Source organism: Choloepus didactylus, chromosome 26 (genome assembly GCF_015220235.1).
Source record: "Choloepus didactylus isolate mChoDid1 chromosome 26, mChoDid1.pri, whole genome shotgun sequence".
Taxonomy (NCBI): Eukaryota; Metazoa; Chordata; class Mammalia; order Pilosa; family Megalonychidae; genus Choloepus; species Choloepus didactylus.
In genome coordinates this window covers 3,491,791-3,508,009 of record NC_051332.1, presented here as the reverse complement: position 1 = coordinate 3,508,009, position 16,219 = coordinate 3,491,791, and positions in this window count along the sequence as shown.

The window sequence follows — 16,219 nt, the reverse complement described above, 5'->3', positions numbered from 1 at the left end:
AAGATCATCCATTTTTTTTATTTAGTCTTGCAATGTCTTCTTTATGCTCTTCTAGGGTCTTCTTGATTTCCTTTGTATCCCGTACTATGGTCTCATTGTTCATCTTTAGTTCTTTGAGTAGCTGCTCTAGGTGCTATGTCTCTTCTGATCTTTTGATATGGGTGCTTGGGCTTGGGTTATCCATATTGTCTGGTTTTTTCATATGCTTTATAATTTTCTGTTGTTTTTGGCCTCGTGGCATTTGCTGAACTTGATAGGGTTCTTTTAGGATTTGTAGACCAATTGAAGTCCTTATCTCTAATTTATCAGATCTACAGCTTCGTGGAGTACAGTTTCTCTAACTAACCAGCAGGTGGCATCCACGAGCCACCTGTTCTCCACAAGCCAGTTCTCCCCTGCTTAGCCTTTTTGGTGAGTGGGGGAGTGAGTCTTGTGGGGTCCAATTGGTGTACCAAGCTTGTGTGTGTAGTTGGTGTTGTCTGCCCTGTATATGGGGCGTGTTTCTGGGCAGTCAGGGAAGGGGGGTGGCCCTAACAATCAAATCTCCCTGGTGATCCTAGAGTTTTAAAGCTGCTGCAATAGTCTAATCCTTCAGTTCAGTCCTGCCACAGTTTGTCTCTGCCACTGACCCACAAGTCCTTGGTATTGGCGTATGGCTCCTGAGACTTGCAAGTGGGCCACTCTTCCAGGCTGTGCACCCCAGGTCCTCTGTTGAGGGATGACTGTGCTATGTCACAGGTGAGTGCCGTCCCCCCAGGGCAGTTCTGGGCTGCTGGGATGTGTAGGGAGGCTCCCAGTCTGCTGAAATGATGGCTGAATGGGGCTTTGTTAATTCACACTGCTCCACCTTCCCAACTCTGGGACAATCAGCTGAGGTTGCAGGGAAGGCTAATGTCCACGCCCAGTTTTGTGGTGTGTGCCTGTTATTTGAAGCACTTCCATCACACTGGGTTGTCTGGGGCAGCTCTGGGCTATGGGGCTGGCGATGGGCAGGAGTGTTTCCTGTCCATCAGGATGATGCCTGTGGGAGGACACCCCCCTTTTCTTGGGAAGTTGTGGTGTTTAGTGAATTTTCTTAGCCACTGGATTATTGCCTTTTGTCTCAGAGCTCTCTTAGTTCTGCTCTTGACTTGACCTGCCCAAATTGCAAGTCTTTGAAGCTTTCTGCATTGGGCTTCTTAGAGTAATTGTTTTAGAAAAAGAAAAAAATGATTAAAAAAAAAAGGGGGGGGTCCTCCTCAGAGATCTAATGGGTTATTGAAATGCTAAGAGACAAAGCAACCAGGGCCATTAAGGAAAGGTCCACAGGGCAGAGAGATCATCTTTTCTTCAGGATTTGCATATGTGCCTCAGGGCCTGAGCTCTGCCCTTCCCCTTTCTATGTTCACCAGAACTCCAAAAATCCTCCGCTTTTATTTTGGAGTTTTTCATGTTGTTTTTTTTCTATGCCTGTCTCCTCTCTGCTGGGCTGGCTGTTCTCAGATTCTCTGGTGTCTGGTCTCAGTCTGTCTATGGTTGGAGTTTGGATTAGTAGAATGAGTTTCCGATAAGGGCTGCCACTGCAGTTCTCCCTTCTCCTTCCCGGAGCTGACAGCCCCTCCTCCCATGGGACTGAGCCTGACAGAGAGGGGCGCGGGTCCCCTGGCCGCAAAAACTTACAGATTTCGCTGATCTCAGCAGTTCCACGTTTTCATGAGTGTTATATGAAGTATGCCCAAAGTCAGATTGCTCTGTGGTGTCCAGTCCACGCAGTTCCTGGCTTTCTACCTACTTTCCTGGAGGAGTAACTAAAACATACAGCTCACCAGTCTGCCATCTTGCCCCGCCTCCCGGCCACTGATTTTTAAACAACATGACTCAGGTCCTGCTATCCTCCTGCTTCAACCCCCTGACAGTTTCCTAATCCCTTGGGAATAAAGCCCAGCTCCTGGTTGTTCACAGAGCCCAGCCTGGCCTGACTGTCCCTCCCTGACCTCATCTCCACCTCCTTTCCTGGCTGCCCACACATGGCCACACTGGCATCCTCCCTGACTGTTGGGTACCCAAGAATGCTCCCAGACTTCTGTGCCTCCTGCCCCTTGTCTGTTCCACCTGGGTGGCCTGGGGGATCTCCTCATTTAAACTGCCTACTCTCCAAGCTGCTGTCTGCTGGGCTGGCCATCATTCTGTTCACTTCCTCTGTGGCACCTGTCATGATCTGCACTTGACTGCTCATTGCCTCGTTCATTCACTTCTGCTCTGTGAGGGCAGAGGCCTGGCCCTCACTGCCTGTTTCCCCATGTTCCAGAGCCCACACTGCATGGCTTCCATGGGGATGGTCAACAGCCAACAATTGTGTAATGAATGAATGAGTTACCCAGTCAGGTTTCCTGCTTGGTGGCTGTCCATGCAGAAATCAATTGGAAATATGAGCTCTGGAAAGAATTCCCCACTTACTCCACCCAAGCTTCACCCTTCCTCTTCCACTGCTTCTAAAATTCAGAGCTTCTAAGAACTGACAAAACTGACACATTTGTTTTTCATCTATTTCCTCTTTCTCCACCCCCCCCACCCATGAAGCATCAATGGGTCTAAAATAGAGATGACCATGAATGAGGGAAAAAAGGAGCAAAGGAAAATGGCCAATACATAAAAGGGACAATTGGGGCTGGCAAACAGTGTTGGCTCTAGTTTGTTTTCCTTGGCATCAAATGATTAGTAAATATAATTCTAGGCTGAGTTGAGATAACCCATCTCCTGACCCTAGCTGGGCAACACTGGCATGTCTGCTGACTCATCATCCATCTCCAACAGGCCTGGCCTGGGGACAGAGTCCAGATCTGTGAGGGGCAGATGCAAGCATCTGCTGGCCACTGGAAAAGGCCCTTTGCACAGTGGGAGAATATGAGAGTAATATTCTGCCCATGTCCAGCAGTATCCCTTCTGGGTAACATCTAATGAAATTCTGCTTCTTGGTGTGCTGCCAACTTACTGTGGTGGGAAATGAGGACCCTGACATGCCCATCCTTGGCATAAGGCTGTGATGGGTGATGAGGGACACGGCATCAGAAGTCCTCTCCCACTAGCAGCCAGCTCTGCAAATAAACCCAGAGGAGAACAACCTCTGGCACATTCCTCTCACCAGTCCATGGAAAGCCACATGGGACATTTGTTTCAGGATCACAGAGGGAAGAGGCAGCAGGTGGGCAGAGGGGCTGCATGTCTGGAAGGGGAATGGCCTGATGCCCCCTGCAGCCATGCTGGGTGTTGGGCATCAAACCCATGATGTGCATTCCCCTCCAGCCCCAGGCCAGCCCCCATGCCACCACCTGACAGCACCAGGTAGAGAGGTGGGTGGAGATGCTGGGCTTGGGGAAGGGATGGAGGAGGGGACCTTGCAGCAGTCAGCCCCACATCCTCACTTCGAATGGAGCCACCAAAGTGCCTTGGCCCAGGAAGGGGCATCTTCATGCTCCTTTGTTGAGAGGGCAGAGGGTGGAGGGCCTGGCTGAAGATGGAAGTGGGGTGCAGGGTGCCCTTCTAGATGCTGACACTTCATGAGCCATGGAGATGCATGTTCTGGATCAGTCAAAAACCCTTTTCCCCCACACCACCCTCCTCCCCTCCTTCCTCCCCTCCCTGCCTTCTCATCCTTCTCTCCTCGTTCTTCTTTTATTTCTCTTCTTTCTTTGTCATCTCTTCTGTTCTCAGTGGGCTCACAGCATAAACAGTGCTCTCAGCGTGATCTGCTGGCTTCACATGTCTCATCTCCTGGGATGACATGCACAAAATTTCTCTGAGAGCCAAACCGCCCATTCCTCAGGGCAGATGTGCCGCCAGCCCCATGGTGTCCTCCTGGGAGCCCCGACCACACAGCAACACCTAAGGGAAAACCCCTTCAATGGGTCCCATATTCCTTATTGGCCACAGTCCCAGGTGGGGGTGACCAGGAGGGGGCTGGGGGCATCTTCAACTTTAATAGATGCTTCAATGAACCAGCCCCTTCCTGGCCAGTGGTGCATGTAAGTGTCACTTTCCCTACAGCTCACCCCAAGCAGGTGGTGCCACCTGCTGATTTTTCTCATTTCAGCACATGGATATGAATCAATTCGGGGAAAACTAGAAAACCTAGGAAAGCAGAACTGAGCCTGAATCTTTCTATGCAGGGTAAGAGAGGGAGGGGCTCTCAGGGCTGGGAGCAGGTTCCAGGCTGGCAGCCACAGCACACCCCACCTGGGTGCATCCCCACAGTGCCCTCACCCTGGCCTGCACCCCTGAGGCCAGCAGGCCCAGTTCACCTTCTGCAGAACGTTGATCTGCTGCTTGGCACTGAGGATGGCCAGGGCCTGCTCATGCTGTAGCTCCACGTGGTACCACCACTCTGTTGTTTCCCACATGTGCTGTGGGGACAGGGAGGTCAGGGGATGTGCCAGCCACCAGGGAGCCCCCATGCTGCCTGGATGTTGGCCACAGAGTGGGCCTGGGGGACCCTGATTCCAGCCAGCCTTCCCTCTCCTATTTGTACTTGTTATGTTTTCAGTGCAACTGGCATCTGAACAGAATGTGAGGTTCTCACACCAAGGGGACTCTCCTCTCCCTGGTTTTGAAAAATGTACCCCTCTTTTCTGTTTTCTTTTTCCATGTCAAATGCAAACAACCCCAAAGTGCATGGATCTTTCCCAACTACCAGGTACTGTTCTATGCTATTTTCCTGGTCATTGTAGGAGGTGGTATGGTAAACAGCCCCATTGTACATATAGGAAACTGAGGCACAGAGAAGCTCTGCTTCTCCCCATGGCTGGGGAAGGCCTCCCAGGACTTAAGCCCACAGCCCAGGCTCTCCAAGGAGCCTCTGGGTTTCCGGTACTGTCCCTCTCTGCCAGCTCCAGTGAACAGGGCCCCACACCTTCATGCCTCCAGAGGGGTAAGGAGGGAGAATTTGGAGGTGTGACCCCTGAGCCATCGTGGGAGAGCCCCGGGGTGGGGGGCAGGCCCTGCACTGCATTTCTGGCTCCTGCATCCTCTCTGGTGCTGTCTCTGCTGTGCTGGGCTCCCAGCATGGCTCCAACAACCTGGCCTCTGCCCTTCTGCAGCAGGCATGCTCCCACCTCAGGGCCCTGCACAGGCATCCCCAGGGCCAGGAAAGCTCCCCCTCCTGAAGTCCTGAAGGCAGATAAGCTTGTTCCAGCACCTTCCATCTTTGCCCAAACACCAGCTGCTCAGGGAAGGCTCCCGGTGGCTCATCCCCAGGTGTGCCGCCCAGCATCTTTGTCTCTCTGCTGCCTCCCTCTTCCCTGAGCACCCCCTAGCCCCTCTCTGTCCCCTCACCTGCCACCTGCTCTCCCCCTGGATCGTGCACTGACTCCTCACCCCCCATCCCTCCCCTGAGGGAGGTCATGTGGAAGGGACACACAATCCTTAAGGTGACTTATGGGGCTTTCCCTCCAGTAAAAGGTGGAGTGAGCACTCCCGAGCCTGACTGCCACAGTTCACACCCAGTGCTGTCCCCCGGGCCCGGGTTCCCCCTTCCCCTGGATTGCACAGTAGTTAGTATTAACTGCAGCTGACACCATAGCAGTTGTGAATTAGCACCAGCCCCTAGAGGGGCCTGGACCATGCATCTGTGCATGGAAGGGCTCCAGGTGCCTTCTCTGTGGACATGGGGAGTCTCTTCCCACTCAGCAATGCACTGACCACCACAGACCATCAGGTGCAGCCTGCAAGGGCTAGGGCCTCCACCAATGGAGACGGGCTCTGACAACACCTCACAAGCTGATGGCGATGGACAAGAAGGGTCAGCTGCCACTGACTAAGCACCTACATGTGCTGGCATGGTGCCATTTAGTGCTGGGAGCTGGATGCTGTGATCGCTATTTCACCAACAGGGCAAAAGATCAGAGAAACCAAGCAAGGTGCTTAAGGCTGCACAGCTGGAATGCAGCCAAGCCAAGATGCTCCCCCAGGTGACTGACCCCAAAGCCAGTGCCTTCCAAACCATGGCCCCCTCTCTGGGATGAGCCAATGAGAGGCCAGCCATGTTTATCCTGAAACTCTCCCAGGTCAGGGATGCCAACTGGTTTGGATGAATTATTATGCAGCTGTGTAATCACACTATTGTTCCAGCTAATTCTTGTCCTTCTGTTTGTTTTGGAAGTGGGCACTGCCCAGCATGGCCTGTGTGAGCCTTATTTAGCTCAGGGAAGGAAGAGATGAGTGAAAGGAAGAAACTCTTTTTTTTTTTATGAGGGTTCATTAGAAACAGTAACCAACCATGGAGAAAGTTCTGGGTCATCAGATAAAGGGTGACAGAAACTTCTAAGGGCTTAGAGGCTAAAGAAAGGTGAGTGTTTGTAGGCAGATCAAGGCAAGTGCAATGAAAAGAGCTTGCCAACTTCTCAGGCTAAGGAACCAAGTCACCATGAAGTGGTTGTCAGAAAAACATGAATCACCAACACCTAGAGCCCTCAAAGGAGAAATTCTTGAGTTAATTATGATGGAGGCCATGGAGGGAGGACAAGGCTACCTGGGGCTATGGTTGAGCCTCAATATCCAGCCCTCTGAATGTGACCTACCCCCAAAGCCCACATCCCCTCACTGACATCTCATGCTCACTTCCCAGTAGCTCTTTGGCTTTTTTGCTCTGGCTTGCTGCCTCCTCATCTCAGCTGAAATTCTCCTGGTCAGGTGGCTGAACCCAGGGTCACCCCTCCAGGTCCAGATCACTGCTCCAAGCCCAGTGTCCCTGCTCTGAGCCTGGGGCCCTGCTCCAGACCCACACCCTTCCAACTTCCCCTGCACTGCTGTGCAGTCCTGGCTCCCCCCACCTGCCACCTCTGGCCTCCCCTCTCCTGCCTCCTCTCCACACACTGGAGCAGCCACTGATTTATTTACTCTCTTTCCTTGGGTGATCTTATCTGGTTTCATGGGTTTAACCACCACCAATAAACTTGCACTCCAAATTAAATCTCAGTCTCCACATGTGTTCCACTGTCTGCTCATACTCACCCTGGATGGGCAGGGGGAATCTCACATCCCACATGTCCAAGATGGGGTTCTTGGTTCCTTTCTCAAGCCAGGCTGCCCATCTGAGGAAATGACTCCACTGTCCACTCAGTCCCCCAGCTGAGAAGCCAAGGGGGTTCCTGAACACACTCCTTCCACCTCTGACTCACCAGCAAATGCTTCCAACAACCCCAACCTTCCCCAGACCAGCTACACCCTTCCAGTGGCACTTGGGGTGAAACCAAATGCTTCACCATGGCCACCTGGTTTCCACAGGGTTGGACCCACATCTGTGATGGAGCCTCTGCTTTCTTACCCTTCTCCATACTCCAGCAGCCCTGGCCATGCCACAGCCCCTGCCCACAGCTCTGCACCTGCTGCTCCCTGTGCCTGGGATGCCCATGCCCACTGTTCTCCTGCCCAGGCCTCCCCAACCTGCATCCCTAGTGGACATCATCTTCTCTATTCACCCAGCTCTGCCTTGCCTCCACTGTGAGGGTCTGAAGGCAAAGAACTGGAAGGGCCTCTGGGGCACCATGTAACAGAGTAAATGAACTTGGGGAAGCACCCCCAGAACACTTGCCCAACCCCAGCTCTCCCCTTCCTCAGATCACTGAGGCCCTCCATCATGATTCTGCAGGAACCCTATCATCTGCTTCATGTGATTCTGATCCCTTTCCATGGTTATCCTTCTCTCAGCTGCCCTTAGACCTGGGGGCAAGTTCTCCTTCCCCCTGGTGTTCCCCCTCCACACATGAGAGGAGCCTGCCTGATATTTGCTGATGTCTCAACTAACCATAATGGATGAAAGGTTTGCCGGATGGCTGCCAGGAAACCAGACTTATGTTGTGAGAGAAAATCCTCTCAATTCCAGGGCTCCCACATTTTAACCACATAGTTAAGCTGTGAACCAGACACCCCAGCAAACTGCATGGAGGAAATCCATGCTGGCAGAGTTTGTTTCACACCATTACCAAATGCCTCCTCCCAGATCCAGCTTTACAGACTGATGGAGGAAGGTTGAAAGTGATGGTAAAAAAACAGATGAAGGCAAAAAGAGAGAGAAGCTTTGAAGTTTTGAAATCCATTGAGTAGGGAGACGGAGAGAGTGAGGCCCACTTAGGAGCAGGTGGGTGAGGGCTACAAAACAGCAAAAGAGAAACAGACAGACTCAAAGCCACATGAGGATGCTAAATATATTCATTGACCCTGGCATCCAGACAGGATACTTCATTCTGCAGGGTGTTGATTTTCTAAAACCATCAGCATGCATGTCTATGGTGGGACACCAATAGAAAATCACCATGTGGTTTTGAGACATGAATCAAGTTTTCTTTTGGTCATTAGCTTCCAATTTTCCTTGCCTCCCACTGCTCATGTCCAACTCAAAGGGCTAAGCCCAACCTGGCCTCAGGAAGGCTGAGACAGGGCCAAGAAACATGGGCCTCCCTGGACTTAGTTGTGCAGATATTTGGGGGAATTGAGATGAAAGCACAGGAACAACAGATTTGTCAGAAACCACCTGGGAACAGAGCTGCCCTCACAGTCTTCAGAAAAAGAGCATTCATCAGAGTGGAAATCATGAGTGTGTGGCCACTGGGGGATCCTGGACAGAAGGTCTCTTGTCTCTGCTTTCTGGAAAGTTCTGGGGAGGTGAGACCTTAAAGAAATTATGGCAAGGGTGATTCTAGGAGAGGGAACTTTGACCACTCTGGCAGACACATCTGGCTGACACTGGGATCACCAAGAATTTAAATGAAATCACACAACTAGGCTTTTTAATTGTTTAAACTCCTATTTTACACTGATGCACACATAAGCTTGTCTCTAAAAGTATAGGAACAACTGGTAAACCCTAGCTCCATGAACAAACGTGCATTTTTATTTACACATTTACAGCCTCTAGGGGAAGTCTGAGAACTGGACAGGATGGTGGATCCCCAACACATGCATGGTGAGGACAGGTGGGGTCCCAGCACCTGGAATCAGGTGACCCCTCCCCAACCTGGATTTAATCTTGGCATGGCTGGTCAACCATTCTGTGGCTCCTGATCTGTTCTCTCCCTTCACCTGTCCCACTTGGCTCCACGGTGGCTGACAATTCCCAGGCTGCCTGCCCTCCACTTCCAGGTGAGTGGTGAGTAGGTGGGGGACTAGAGGGAGGAAATGAAGAGGAGACACCCCCACCCCTACTTCCTGTGCTGCCCTGGTGATGGCTTTCTGCACCATGATTAGACTAGAGTGGTGGGCACCTCACGGTGACCCCAGACCCGGCACAAAGACCCTTGGCATGTGAATGGTTGAATGATGGATTTTAAGAACACCTAGCCTTCCCATTTCCTCCCCTGATCCAGGTCATTGACTGGTCTTCTGACAGCCTCTGAGTACCCCCCATGCCAGCCCAGCCTTCAGTTACAACACCCCTCTGCCCACAGTGACCCACCTCCTCCAACCTGGCCACAAACTCCCTGTGCTCCAGGTCCACACATCCCACCCTACCCTGGGAATCTGCTCTCCATTGTTCTCTTATGTTGGTCCTTTTCTGCAGTGAAGATCTGCTGTTTTTATCTGCCTAGCATGTGTTCCACATTCTTGTGCTGACAGCACCCTGAATGCTTACTGGAGGGACCACCCTTTCCCTACACTCAGTCCTTGTGATGTGGGGGGTAACCCTGGCCCTTGGCTCCAGGTTTTTGCATGTGACTCAAACTCCCAAGGTTCCATGATCCAAAGCTAGACCAATGGGACTTGATTCTGAGGCTTTGCTGGAAATATTGGGAAAGAAAGAGGCATCCTCTTCTGTGGTTGCTAAACTGGGAGGATGTGCACACAGAGGTTGGGTCCCCTCTTTGCCATGATTTGGTGAGACCTGCCTGGTCACTGAACCAATACAGAATAAGAGAGCAGAGACAAAAGATGAAAAGGGGTTACTATTCATGATGTCATCTGAGCACCTTGATTCAGCTGTGCCTGAAGCCTAACCTATGTCTCAAATATTCCATTTTATAAGCCAATTTTTTGGTAAAACTGTTTGATTTAGGTTTCTGTCCACTCTTCTCAGTCTTGTCTAAAATATTTTTTGGTAGCATTTATGGCTGCCAAGCACTTAGATAATTCTGCAGTGTCTTATGTCACTCACTGAACCATCATGACTTTTCAGTCTTGTCTCTCAAAGTAAAACAGTCACTTCGTGGATCATGACAGCTTGGGAACTATTTCAATTATATTTTGGGGAAGAAACAACCAGAGAGCAAAACATGATTTCTGGAAGTAAAATGAGACATTCTCAGCAGCAAGAGGAGAGTAAGCTGGGGTGTGGGGAGGCTGGGTGAGGAGGCAGGAAGGCTCGGTTTGCCAGGGGTGTCACTGTTAGAGGCACCCAGGTGAGCTCAGCAGGCACCAGTGGCTGCCTCTATCTTGAAGCCTCAAGAGCAAGGCCACTGGCAGCAAGTTCCTTATTGGAAAATTCCCTTGTGCAGAGGGCATGGGTGAGTGTAAAGGCTGAGGCCCACATGTCCAGCAGCTGGAATGTCAGGGGGAGGGGGTCAGTGACAGCCTGGGCTTGGGGCTGAGTCCACAGGCCACAGTGGAGTCCAAATTCAACCTGCACAGAAATCCAGCTGCAGGGGCAGCAAGGAAGGTGCTGCTTTCAGGGTCCAGGGGATGGTGGGGCATGAGGTGGAACCAGGTGCCTCCACAGTGCTCTGAACCCCACCTGTGTGGCCAAGAAACCAGAACCCTGCTCAGAGCACATCACAGCCTGACCCCTATGGCTGCTGGGCAAACTGTGTCCTTCTTGTTCCTGGAAGCAAGTTGGCAGAAGGGTCTCCCCAAAAGCCCTGCTGAGACCCCACCCTCACCTTCCTCATGGAGCAGGTCCATGGGGAGTGGGTTCTGAGGTTGTGCTAAACCCTGAGTGCTGCAAACCCTGAAAGCACCACAAGCACCCTTGAGGCAGGTAACATGTCTCTTCCTGATGACAGGCAGGAAGCTGAGTCCCAGATGCCAAGGCCACCCCACTGCCAATGACTGGAGCCCAGAGAGCCAGTCTATGCACCTGTGCCCTGTGCTCTGGGAGACTTCCCCAGGGCCCTCCATGCTGGGGGAGGCACTGATACTCTGGGGGGACTTTCGGTGCCAGATCAGCTGGGGACCTGCCTGCCTCCACCCTGGAGCAATTGGCAGAGCCCACTCCACCCTCTGCACATGGCAGCCATGGACTCATGGCTGCATGTCTCATGGGGGGCTGGGAGCTGGGGTCTGGGGGGTGGGTTGGAGGCAAGTTGCCATGTCTCTCTCACAACTCTCATGTGCAGTCATAACCTGGCCACTGCTGGCCTCACAGAGTCTGAAATTGCATTTCTAGAAACTCCTGGCATTTTCCTCAAGACAGAATCCCAGCAGATTCCTAATATTTGGCTTCCAGCACCTTCCCTTTTAAAGCATCTTCCCAAAGCCAAGGGCTCACACCATATCCCTAAGAGGATTTTGCATCTGAAAAGTTCTAAGGACTATGCACCAAGGCAGGGGACACACACACACACACACCATCTGGTGCACCCTGCATGTGGCTGGTTTGTTTCTAAAGTGGGATATTTATAGTTGTGTCCACAGTACCCCCAGAGCTTTAGTGGCCTGCAGACATCAGGGAGCCAAGCTGAGTGCCACTCAGATGTGGCATGAATGGACATGAGACACACTGAACCACCTCTGTGATGTCAGGCCCTGGGTGGATGTGTCTCCTGCTTCAGGTCCTGTCCTGGCCAAGCAGAGGAGTAAGGGAGGAGCCACATCCCTGCCCACAGTCCACCCTGGGACCTAGTCCACTTTGGGGTGACAGCACCCCTCTGAGCCATCTCTTTTCACCTGGCACCTTGGGGAAAGTGTCAGCACCTCCAGACCCCATGTCTCCAAAAGCAAACAAGAGGAGCCACTTCAAGCTGCTTATTTTGAAATGCCACATGACTTCCTGTCCATCTACAGAAGGCAGGTTTGGTCATGGTAAGAATTAGCATGAAAAAGTGCCATATGCTTTCTGGAAGCTGAAATAAATGTATTCATTCAAAATATCTAGTTTTTGAGACTAGAAATGATCACAGCCTGCCTGCCAAGTTTGGAGCTTTCCTGACTTCTGGTTTGTCTTTCAACCCACTGCATTCTTCTCTCACCTCATCCTGCAGATATTCAGACCATTTTTCTGCAGTGCTGTGTTTATCATGAGCCTTTGGTTCCCAGTTCCTGGCCTGGGTAGCTCCAGCCAACAGAGGAGATGCAGTCACTCAGACCCACCTTCAAATGCCATCTCTGTTCCCCATGAACTGTGCAAACTGGGGCAAGACACTCATGTCTCTGGCCTCAGTTCCCTGATTTGTTGGATGGAGGAAAAGAACATCCAACTTGCCCCATCATTGTAAGGACCAGAAGGAACATGAAATTCAAAGCCACCTCCACAGGAGCCAGCCTGGGGAGCTGTCCAGAGAGGCCCAGGTGTGGCTCATTGGAGAGCAAAGAGGAGCAGGGGATCTGAGTGGGGCTCTGGGGCAGGCTGCCAGCTCTGAATCCTGGACCTGTGTTTCTTAGCCTCTGCTGAGCTGTGTTCTGCAGGGGCTGTGTCCTTTCACATTCCAACCAGCAATGGATGCAAATCTCAGTTGCTCTGCATCCTTGGCTGCACTTGGTGGTGTCCATTTTCTCATTTTAGCTGCTTTGATCAAGTGACCTGAATGCTTCATGATTCTGTTTCCTACCTGCCAACTGTGGTGTGACAGGGCTCATGTCTTGTGGTCACTGAGAGGATCAAATGAGCTCATCTGTGCAGACTCCTGAGAGCAAAACCCAGGGCCCAGTGAGGGCTTATGGAAAACCCACATTCCACTCCTCCCAACCCTGGGCTTCTAGACCACCCTTTCCTGCTGTGTGCACTGCTTCATCAAGGCAGAGCCCCCAACTGCTTCCAGGGTCATCCTGTGACCTCCTCCAAAAGCCCAGCCACCCTGCTGTCATTTTAAACATGTTACCTTTTAAATTAACATCAGGATATTGACTTTGGAGGTGTCCAGTCTTATGAGTTTAACCCATATATAAACCTGTAAAGCCACCACTGAATGAGTATCCAGAAGGACCCATCACCCCAAAATCCTCCCTAATGTTGTCCCTTTGTGGTCATCCCCCTCCCTCCGAGGTCCTGGCAACCAGTGACCTGCCCCCAGGAGACATTCCTGCCTTTTGAGAATGTCACACAGATGGGATCATAGAGGACAGAGCCTCCTGAGATGGCTCCCTTTCCCACAGTGCCCCTGAGTCACTCAATCTGTGTGTCAACAGCCACCCCACTTTATGCACACAGCATTCCACTGCATAGACATCCACAATTTGGGGATCCAGCCAGCCACTGAAGGATGCGCTTGCTGTTTCCAGTTTGAGACAATTATGAATAGAGATGTTTTTAAACATTCATGTTCAAGATTTTGTGTGAACATGTCTCTGTCACCCTGACGGGGGATTGCTAAGTCAGCTGAGTCATATGTTAAGTGTATATTTACTTTTATTAAAATCTGCTGAGCCGTGTTCTGCAGGGGCTGTATCCTTTCACATTCTCACCAGCAATGAATGCAAATCCCAGTTAGTCTGCATCCTTGGCTGCACTTGTTGGTGTCCGTTTTCTCATTTTAGTTGCTCTAACAGGCTGCAGCGACTGTCATGCCATCCTCTTAGTTTGCAGTTCCCTAAGGGCTGAGCAAGGGGAGCACTCTCCAGGAGCACATTTGCATTAGAATGCCCCCTTTGGTGAAGCATCTGTTGAGGTCTTTGACCCCTATTTTATTTTCTGTTTCTTTATTGCTGAGTTTTGAAAGTTCTCTATGTAGTTGAGATACAAATCTGCCAGATATGTAATTTACAAGTGTTTTCTCCCTGTAGATTGCTCGTCTTTTCTGCTTGTTGTATTCCCTTTACTATTTCTTGTAGAGCAGTTCTCTTGTTCAGAAACTCTCTCAGTGATGTTTGTCTGAAAATATTTTAAACTCTCCCTCATTTTGAAGGACAGTTTTTCCAGGTATAGAATTCTTGGTGGGCAGATTTTTTCTTTCAGTATCTTAAATATATCTTACCACTACTTTCTTACCTACATGGCTTCTATTGGGAAATCTGCATAGTCTTATAGAGCTTCCTTTGTATGTGATGGAGCACATTTCTCTTGCTGCTTTCAGAATTGTCTCATCTTTGACATTTGATAATCTGATTGGAGTAGATCTATTCAGATCTGTTCAGTTTATGGTATGCTGTGCTTCTTGGGTCTGCAATTTTATGTCTTTCATAATAAATTGGAAGTTTTCAGTGATTGTTTCCTCCATTACTGTTTCTGCCTCTGTTCCCTTCTCTTCTCCTTCTGGGACACCCATGATATGTACACTCATGTACTTCATATTGTCATTCAATTCCCTGAGACACTGCACATATTTTTCATTCTTTCCCCACCTTTTTTGCGTGTGTATTATTTTAGATATCCTGTCCTCTAGTTCCTGAATCCTTTCTTCTGCCTTTTCAAATCTGCTGTTGTACATCTCCATTGTGTTTTCCATCTCTTCAATATCATAGATTTCATCCCTTAAGTTCTGCCTATTGTTTTTTCCCAACTTTCTAAGCTCTTCCTTATGTTCACCCTGTGTTTTCTTTATGTCCTTCAATTATTTTGCAGTATCTTCCCTCTCTTTATTGATTTGATTTTTGAATTGATTTAGCATATTCATTTGAAGGTCTTTAATTAGTTGTTTCAAATCCTGTATCTCATTTGAAGTGTAAGCTTGTTCCTTTGACTGGGCCATGTCTACATTTTTGCTAATGTGTCATAAATTTTTGTTGTCTAAGCATCCAGTTTCCTTGATTACCCCTATTAGATTTTCCCAGACCAGGCAGGCCCTATTCTCAGTCATGTGGTATAATCAGTATTATGTTTCCCTAAGGATGAGACCCAGAATGTTGCCAGACTTTCCTGTAAGGACTCTAGATACTGTGCTTCTCATATCCTTCCCAGCATGTAGTGCTTGTCAGCCCTCAGCTCCCCACTGGCATAAAGAAATGTGTTTGTTAATTCTCATTAGACCCTCTCCCTGCCAGGGACTGACAACTTCAGAAGCCAAGCATAAGCTGTTTCTGTTTTCTCCCCAGGCCCTAGGATCTAGTTCTCTGAGGGAGGGCAACCACTTAAGCTGGGCCCCACCTACTCCTTTTCTTAGGGAAGATAATAACTTTAGGAATTTACCTCCAAGATTTGACTTCTTCCTTTTCATCTCTATCTTAAATCCACCCTTGTCTAGGTCAGCTCTGACAATTGAAAATGCATGAGGCTTCCTCTAATGAGCTACTTCAAATGACAGAATAAAAGGAAAAAATAAAGAAATCCCCTTTACAGAGCCAGTCCCCAGCCCCCTAGTTACCAGTCAAGAACCAGAATTGGTTCCAGATTCTCTGTGTGGCTTTTCTTTGCACACAGCTGATTTGAATTTGATTCTTTTATTTGTCATTATAAATGGAAGTTTTTCCTTGAGATTCTCTTCTGCGCACTCTCTACTGATGTGTAGAAACAGTAAAGATTCTTTGGGTACATTTTCTGTGCCCTGCCACTTTGCTGAATTTGTTCATTAGCCCTCAGTTTTGCAGTATATTTTTTGGGACTACCTGTATCTAGGATCATGTCATCTGCTGAAAGTGAAATTTTCTTTGTAATTTCCATGTTGGATGATTTTCATTTCTATTTTTAACACCTTCTTTAATGTTGTTCATCCATTATAATTCAGGAAAGAACATTTTTATACTTATATTATTAACCCCAGCCCATTGTCCAAAAAAGGATTCACTTTGTTATATTCTTCCATTTTTATCTTTAGACTTTCATTCTATTAACATGCATGATCCAACATATCCCCTTTCAAACACATTCCTATACATACTAGAGAATTGTCAATTACATTCACAATAATATTTGACAATAACCACTATCCTCATTGAAAACTTTACAATCAACCTTTATGTAAACAAAAATCTCAACCTTGCAGGGTGTCTGTTGTTAAAGAGAGGGCATTAATTTGAAAGGTATGGGATCCTGAATGTTGGAAGGGGGATATATGGGGTGATAATGATGGAGGTGGGTACACTGAAACCCTAGATTCTACTGACTTTTTGAGTCTTTACTAAATAAACCTGTAATGATCTGCCCTGAGGAAACAACCACCTGACCTCC